The sequence below is a fragment of the Mus caroli genome, chromosome 10 (assembly GCF_900094665.2).
Source record: "Mus caroli chromosome 10, CAROLI_EIJ_v1.1, whole genome shotgun sequence".
NCBI lineage: Eukaryota > Metazoa > Chordata > Mammalia > Rodentia > Muridae > Mus > Mus caroli.
In genome coordinates this window covers 41501117-41508110 of record NC_034579.1, presented here as the reverse complement: position 1 = coordinate 41508110, position 6994 = coordinate 41501117, and the positions used below count along the sequence as shown (strand labels likewise).

General features: G+C 39.5%; 1 pseudogene; it reads right to left on the bottom strand.

The window, feature by feature from the left end:
* Positions 1–2428: 2428 nt before the first annotated feature.
* LOC115032245 lies at positions 2429–2531 on the bottom strand (annotated as a pseudogene).
* Between the last annotated feature and the right edge of the window lie 4463 nt (positions 2532–6994).

Sequence of the window (6994 nt, the reverse complement as noted above, 5' to 3'; positions counted from 1 at the left end):
CAACTCCTCTTATCTTTGCTTACTGAACAATTTCTTTCTCTTTGACTGGTGCCACTCCATGTTAGCAGCTATTCACAGAAGATATCCCATGACTTTGTCATCTCCACCATTTTGGGGTCTCCAAGGTAACCAAGGCTTTGCCTTCACAGCTTCACACAATGGTCTTTCCATTCAGGAACACCCCTGACACATACCTGGCCTTGGCAGCTTTCCTTAGTCATGGAAAGAGATTCCATAATCCTTTTCTTCTATCCTTGACGCTAAAGCCAGAACCATGTTGCCAAATCTGCCAAATTCTGCTGCATGCTAGGACTGAAACATGGCCGCCTTGTTCAATTACATCTTTACTAGCTTCCTGGTTTTGATAGTTTCCTTCAGTGCCTAAGCTTGGATGTCCTGAAACTTGCTCTGTAGATAAGGCTGGCCTCAAACTCAGAGATCTACCAGCCTCTTCCTTTGGAGGGTAGGACTAAAGGTGTGCAGCACCATACCTGGATGTAAGCTTTTCTTTAATTCATCTTCACAAGTTGGAAGCTTAGCTGATAGAGTCTTGCCCTGAGGTCACTCCATTTATTCCTTTATTCTATTCTTTTTTTTTTCCTTTTTAATTGGTTCTTTGTGAAGTTCACATCATGCACCTCAACCCCATTTATCTCTCTCTTTCCTTGTACCCACCTTCCACGATTGCAACCTTCTCCCCAACAGAGGAAAAAAAAAAAACTCATTGTGGAAGCTGTAGTAGGTCACACACAGTGTGTCCCACAGTATAACCATTTGTCCATACTTCTTTGCTTGCAAATGTTCATTGCAATGATACATTGATCTAGTATGAAGCCTCTAGCTTCTGCTACTATCAACACTTGAGCTTCACTGGAACTCTTCTCGCATATCCTATGTTTGTTCTGTTTCATGGAGACAGAACTTTAGTTTGGGTCTGTAGGACTTGCCTCTTCAAGTACTATAGCAGTTCATGGCTAGGGTAAATGTTGGGCTGGACCAATTCAAAGCCCTGGATCTGAGCCTGAGAGGTGTCTGAGCTGGTCGGTCCACCAGTTCTCCTGAACTCATACTACCAGGCTGAGTTTCCTGCCCTGCCCCAGCTGACTCATACAATGTCTCCACCAGCAAGGGGCAGAGCCAGTTCTATTCTCATGAGCTCAGGACCAACTCACTTGCAATCTCTGTCACCAGGATCATCTCTACTTACTGTGTGTCCAGGTAAGGCAAAGAACCTGTTCCCCCAAGTGCTGCAGAAGATGTAAGACAGAGCAGGCTCTCCTGTTCTCATAAACTAGTCAGGGTCATCTCCCCGGCCTGAAGTAGGTGGTGAGGGCAAAAGGAAGAAAGGACAAAAGGTCATTTCCCTTGCCCATGGCACTCCACAGCAGACCAGAGGGAGGACCAAATCTTATGCTCATACCTTCAGGTTTAGCTCACCAAAACCCAAAACCCCCACATCCAGGGCTACATTGCCCAGGTAAGATGCAATGCCCATTCTGCCAAGAGCTGCAGTAGGTGAAGGGTCGTGCCAGCTCTCCCACTCTGATGACCCCACAGACCTGCTCTTCTTCCTGCTGGTTGTAAGTGGCAAAGGGCTATGTATGGGGCATCTGTCCCTTGCCCATGTCATTGCAGGGCGGAGAAGTGTAGTAAAGCCAGCTCTCCCACAAGGCCAGATCACCTATAACTCCTGCAACCAGGGTCAGCTCTACGGTACTTCCTGGACAATGTGTGGGACCACTGCTCTCCAGAGTCTAAAGGTCTCTATGGGCAGGGACAGCACTCCCAAGATTCCCAGGTGAGGGTTAAAGACAGTTATGCATAGCCCTCAGACAGTAATGTGTCCCTGGTGGCAGTCCAAACCAGGGATATCTGCCTAGTCTTTGGTAGTAAGAGACCCCAGCTGCTTCAGGCTGTAGACCCAGATGTGGTCCTAAGTGGCACATAGGCCCCAACATAGTCCCAGGTGGTATCACTGGCTACTTGCAACAGTTGCTCCTTACTTCTCTTCAGTTTCTAGTTCTTCCTCTCTTCATGGTGCCCACATCCTTCTGTTCCTCTTCCTCTTCCATTTCTCCACCATTTATTTGCTACTCTCACTGATACCCATGGTCTCTGGGTGTCTAGTATCATCTCATGAGTGGTCTCAGAAGCACTGTGCTTATGTATATTTCCACATAGGGGTCATCAGGTGCATGGTCTATGCTAGGTCTCTGTCAGGGCCCCTGATGACAAATGGTAGTTTTCTCAATCTCGCTCCTAATCCAGGCCCACTCACACAGTCCCATGCAGAGATCTTCTGTATTGGGCTCACTCATGCCAGGGGGCCTTGAGCAAAGACAGGCTTGATGCCCTCTCTGCCCTAGAAGCCCACCTAGGATTGTGCAGTGACAGACTGGTAGTTACCTTGGGGTTACTTTTTTCAGGAAGTGTTAGGCTATTCACAGGTAAGACGTAGACAAAGCTTCTCTCTGCCACCTACTGATGCAATGTGACACAACAGTCACACCTGCAATGCCTCTAAGGCCAATGGCTTTATTCTATTTCTTAATCTGTTTATATTCTTAAACACAGGACTTAGCTCCATTCCATTTCCTGGTGCCCATTTCCTCCTCTATCTGTATTTTCACTTGTTAATCTTGTTCCCTTTTTATTATAAATCTCCATTAGAGTAAACACTAATAACCACACAACAGCCAATATTATGCTGTTTTGAAATTTTCTCAGCCAACAGAAGTAATTGAAAACTCTTCACTTAAGCCCAAGGCACATTGTACAAGGGCAGAAAGCACCCACATTCTTCATCAAAATATCTCTAGACAACATACTAAAATTCTTCTCCTCTGAAACTTCTTGAGCTCACTTCAAATCATCCTCAGCACCACTGTCTTCCATGATCCTGCTAGAATGGCCCATTAAGCCCCACTTAAAGTGTTCAACAGCTGTTCTAATACAAACCCTCTAAGTCCACATTCCTCCAAACAAAAACACGAGCCAGCCTATCGGCAGTACATCCAGCCCCAGTACCAACGTCTATCTTAGTTAGGGTTTTATTGCTGTGAAGGTACACCATGACCAAGGCAACAAATATATATGAAAACATTTAATTTGGGCTTGCTTACATTTTCAGAGGTTTATTCCATTATCATCATGGTGGGAAACATGTAAATGAGCAGATAGACATGGTGCTAGAGGAGATGAGCATTCTACATCTTGATCTGCAGGCAGAAAGAGGAGAATAAGACAAACTTTCTCAAACAAGGCCACACCTACTCCAACAAGACCATACTTACTAATGGGCCTATGAGGGCCATTCTTATTCAAACCACCACAGTCAACAACTACTGCTTTGGAAAGCAAGTCCTTTGACTCACATAACTCTAGATGTCTTCTCTCACACTGGCCAAAGTACACAATCTGCACAATATCTGAGTCCATTTCTTCTTAAGAAATAGACACACACACACACACACACAAACAGTACTAATGAGCCCCTCTTTTGGACTCATCAGATCCATGTAGGAGTCTAGAGCCAAAGCTATTTATTTAACGCATTTCTTCAGTTCTACAGTATCATCAAGTGTAAAACACAAGTTCATTTTAGCAGCATCAAGCTACAGAGGAGGATACTACAGAGGAGGATATGCACTGTTTAACATCAAGGGTATACTCATATTTCTTCCATTTTCTTTTCTATGCTCCCCTATTTGTTTTGTTTTGGTTTTTTGTTTCGTTTGTTTTGTTTGTTTTGTCTTCTTGGGTTTCATTATTTATGAAACAGAGAGAGAAACAGAGCTTCCTTTTGTCTTAAAACATTTTGATTTTTCATTTTTGCTACTTGAATGTTGAGAATTAAATGATGAATCTATTGATGGAGAAAAAAGTCAACATCTAAAGGTTAGCATAGGAGTGAGCATGTTTAACACAGTCAAAACCGACTTCGGACCCCCCACCTACTTTTTGATAGACTTGACTATGTATTACAAAGGTAAGTTATTCTAACAATGGGGAGAGAACATGAAACAAACCAAAGAAATGAATAGTACAATAAAATGAGGCTACTATTCAATCAGATAACCATCTAACTGAGCTAGGCTAGAGCTTTCTATATGCATTGCTAATTTTATTACTAAATAAAACTATTACCAAATAGATCCCTTTATTTGCTCTCTTTCCTTAGATTCCAGAGAACTACAGAAGATCCCACTGATATGCTGAGCTTGATTCTCAGTTGTCTATCACTTTTGTGTCCACTGTAGCCTTACAGCTGGTCGCTCTCTTTCCTTTCAAATAAACTGCCTCTTTTCTATATCTATCACAAATTATAAATACACATATACATTTGCTTAGTTCTTTTTAATTCTACTATGTATCTTTAAGGTCTATGAGACTATAATTTTAAAAAGTAACCACAGTGTTTTAAATAATCTATACTAAATTAATAGATTAAATGATAACACACACACACACATATATATATATATATATATATATATATATATATATATATATATATATACACATATCCCTTTAACAAATTTTTTAACTCTTCTCTGGCTTAGTTACATCACCTATCTACCTCAAACAATGTTAAGAAGCATCATAAAGCAAAATTGATATTGTAAAAAGCAGTTAGACACTACTTCCACATTGACGGGGTCAATAAGGGACAGCTATTTTAATGTACTATACCATTGTTATTTAACTCATCTTACAACAGGTCCTTAAAGTAACATTAACAGGTATGCCCACATTAGTACCATCAAGAACATAAGTGGATTACACCTCGGGACTTCTTCTTATTTCAGTGCCATCATGAGGACACACCACACAACTCTTTAATGACCATCCAGTCTGCACTCATTCAAAAAGAATGCTCTCAAAAAGAAACAAACATCAAAGCACAAGAACCATAGAACTTCAAATACACATGACTAGAGAAGAGCCTCTCTACAATAAATTATAATCAAAATATCAAATATACAAAACAAACAAAAAACAACAATAAAACTATAACAAAATACCACTGACCCACAAAGAAAAACACATCAGAAAAAAAAATATCATTCACTGCAATCTAAAAGCCAAGGAAAGCATGGAATGATATATTCCAAGTAGTGAAAGTGCATAACTACCAATGAGGATTGCTATATACTGAAAATGCATGTTTTAAAATTGACAAGAAAATAAAGAAATATCAAGAGAAACATGAACTACAACCATTTCTGGCCACCACACCAGCACTGCAGAACATATTGAAAGGACTAGTATACATAAAGGAGGGAAAAGAGTGTTCCCAGTTTCGAGAGACAGGGAAAAGAGTGAAAGACCAGTGAATAAAAGAGATCTAGGAAGAAATCTAGATCAACACAGTGAATGACCAAATGCCTGATACTAGATGGGAGAAAAAGAGAATAAGCAGTAATTCAACTGACGACACAAGAAAGCTGATAAATATCTCATAACAGCCTGAAATGTGAGTAGCCTCAACACAGCAGTAGAGAAATGCAGGTGAGCTGACGGCACTTACAGACCACTTATAACTGCTTATTGTTTCCCAGAAACATACTTCACTGATACGGATACCTAAAACCCAGGAGGCAAAGAATGGAGGTCAATTATCAAGTAAGCTGAAAACAAGCTGGTGTGGTCATTTTGATAACAATTAAATAGACCTCAGATCAAAACTAATCAGAAGAGATGAAGAAATCTACTACATTATTAATAAGAGAAACAGTTCATCGAGAATATATACAATTGTAGATCTCTGCAACAGATGTTAAGAGGTCAAATTTTATTTAAAAACAAACAAAAAAAAAACCAGAAAAACAAAAAAAAATCACCAACAGGTATAAAAGATCAGAACAACCCTGGTACAATTAATAGTGGGTGATTTTAACCTCTGATTTGCATTTCTGTATAGGTAACCCAGACTAAAAAAAATCAACAAAGAAACTTCATAGATAAAATGGAATTTTTTAGACAGAAAGTATGTTCTTCTCAATAGCTCATGTAACCTTCTTTAAAATAAACTATATTCTAAGACAAAAAGCAAGTTTTAACAAACAAAAGAATCCAAATAACTCACGCTATTAACAATACTCTTGGATAACTAGTCCCTAAAAATTTGCAAGTGAAATTTTAAAATTCCTAGAATTAAATTAAAATGAAAATACAAAATAACTTCAGCATATAGACAATGTGACACTAACTAGGAATTTTGTAGTTATGAGTTCTTTAATTAGAAAATCATAAAGATATAAATAGCCCAGTGGTGCACCTCAAGGCTTCAGGAAAACAAGACCAATCCAAACCCAAAAGTGGTATATTACAATAAACAATAAAGATCAGGAAGATATTAATGAAATAGAAACTAAGAAAATAGCACAGAGTTAATTAAACAAAAGGTTGATTTTCTTGAAAAAATTTGCAAAACCAACAAACTCCTAGCCAAACTAAACAAAAGAAAGAAAGACCCAAGTTAATAACATCATGGATGGAAAAGGATTTTTCTTTATTGGCAGAAATAATAGTGTATAACTGGCTATATTGCCAAAAACAAACTCCAGATAATTTGACACAGAAAAATTTCAACGTTCTTTAATAACTAGAAAAAAATCTTAAAATTCATTTAGGAATGCCAAAGACAACAGACTACAAAGAAATGCAGAGGGCCATTGGGGGATGGTTTGAAAGAAGGAGAGGAAGGTTGTAAGAGCTGGAGGAGTCTGCAGTGAGATTTGCCTCTTAGTAATGCCAGAAGCTGTGCCCATAACGTCTCACCAGCATGACTGGTGAGCATGAGGTAAACAAGGGCAACAACAGACATGCCAAAGAGGACAAGAAATGTTCAGGAGGCCTCAACCCTGCTCAAAGAACTGCAGGCAACTATGGAGTGCTGAGAGTGGGATGAACAGTCTTACCCAGGAAGAGCATGCCAGTTGGATATCCAATATCAAATAGGCACCCCTGAAAAAGTACATACAAGTAACAT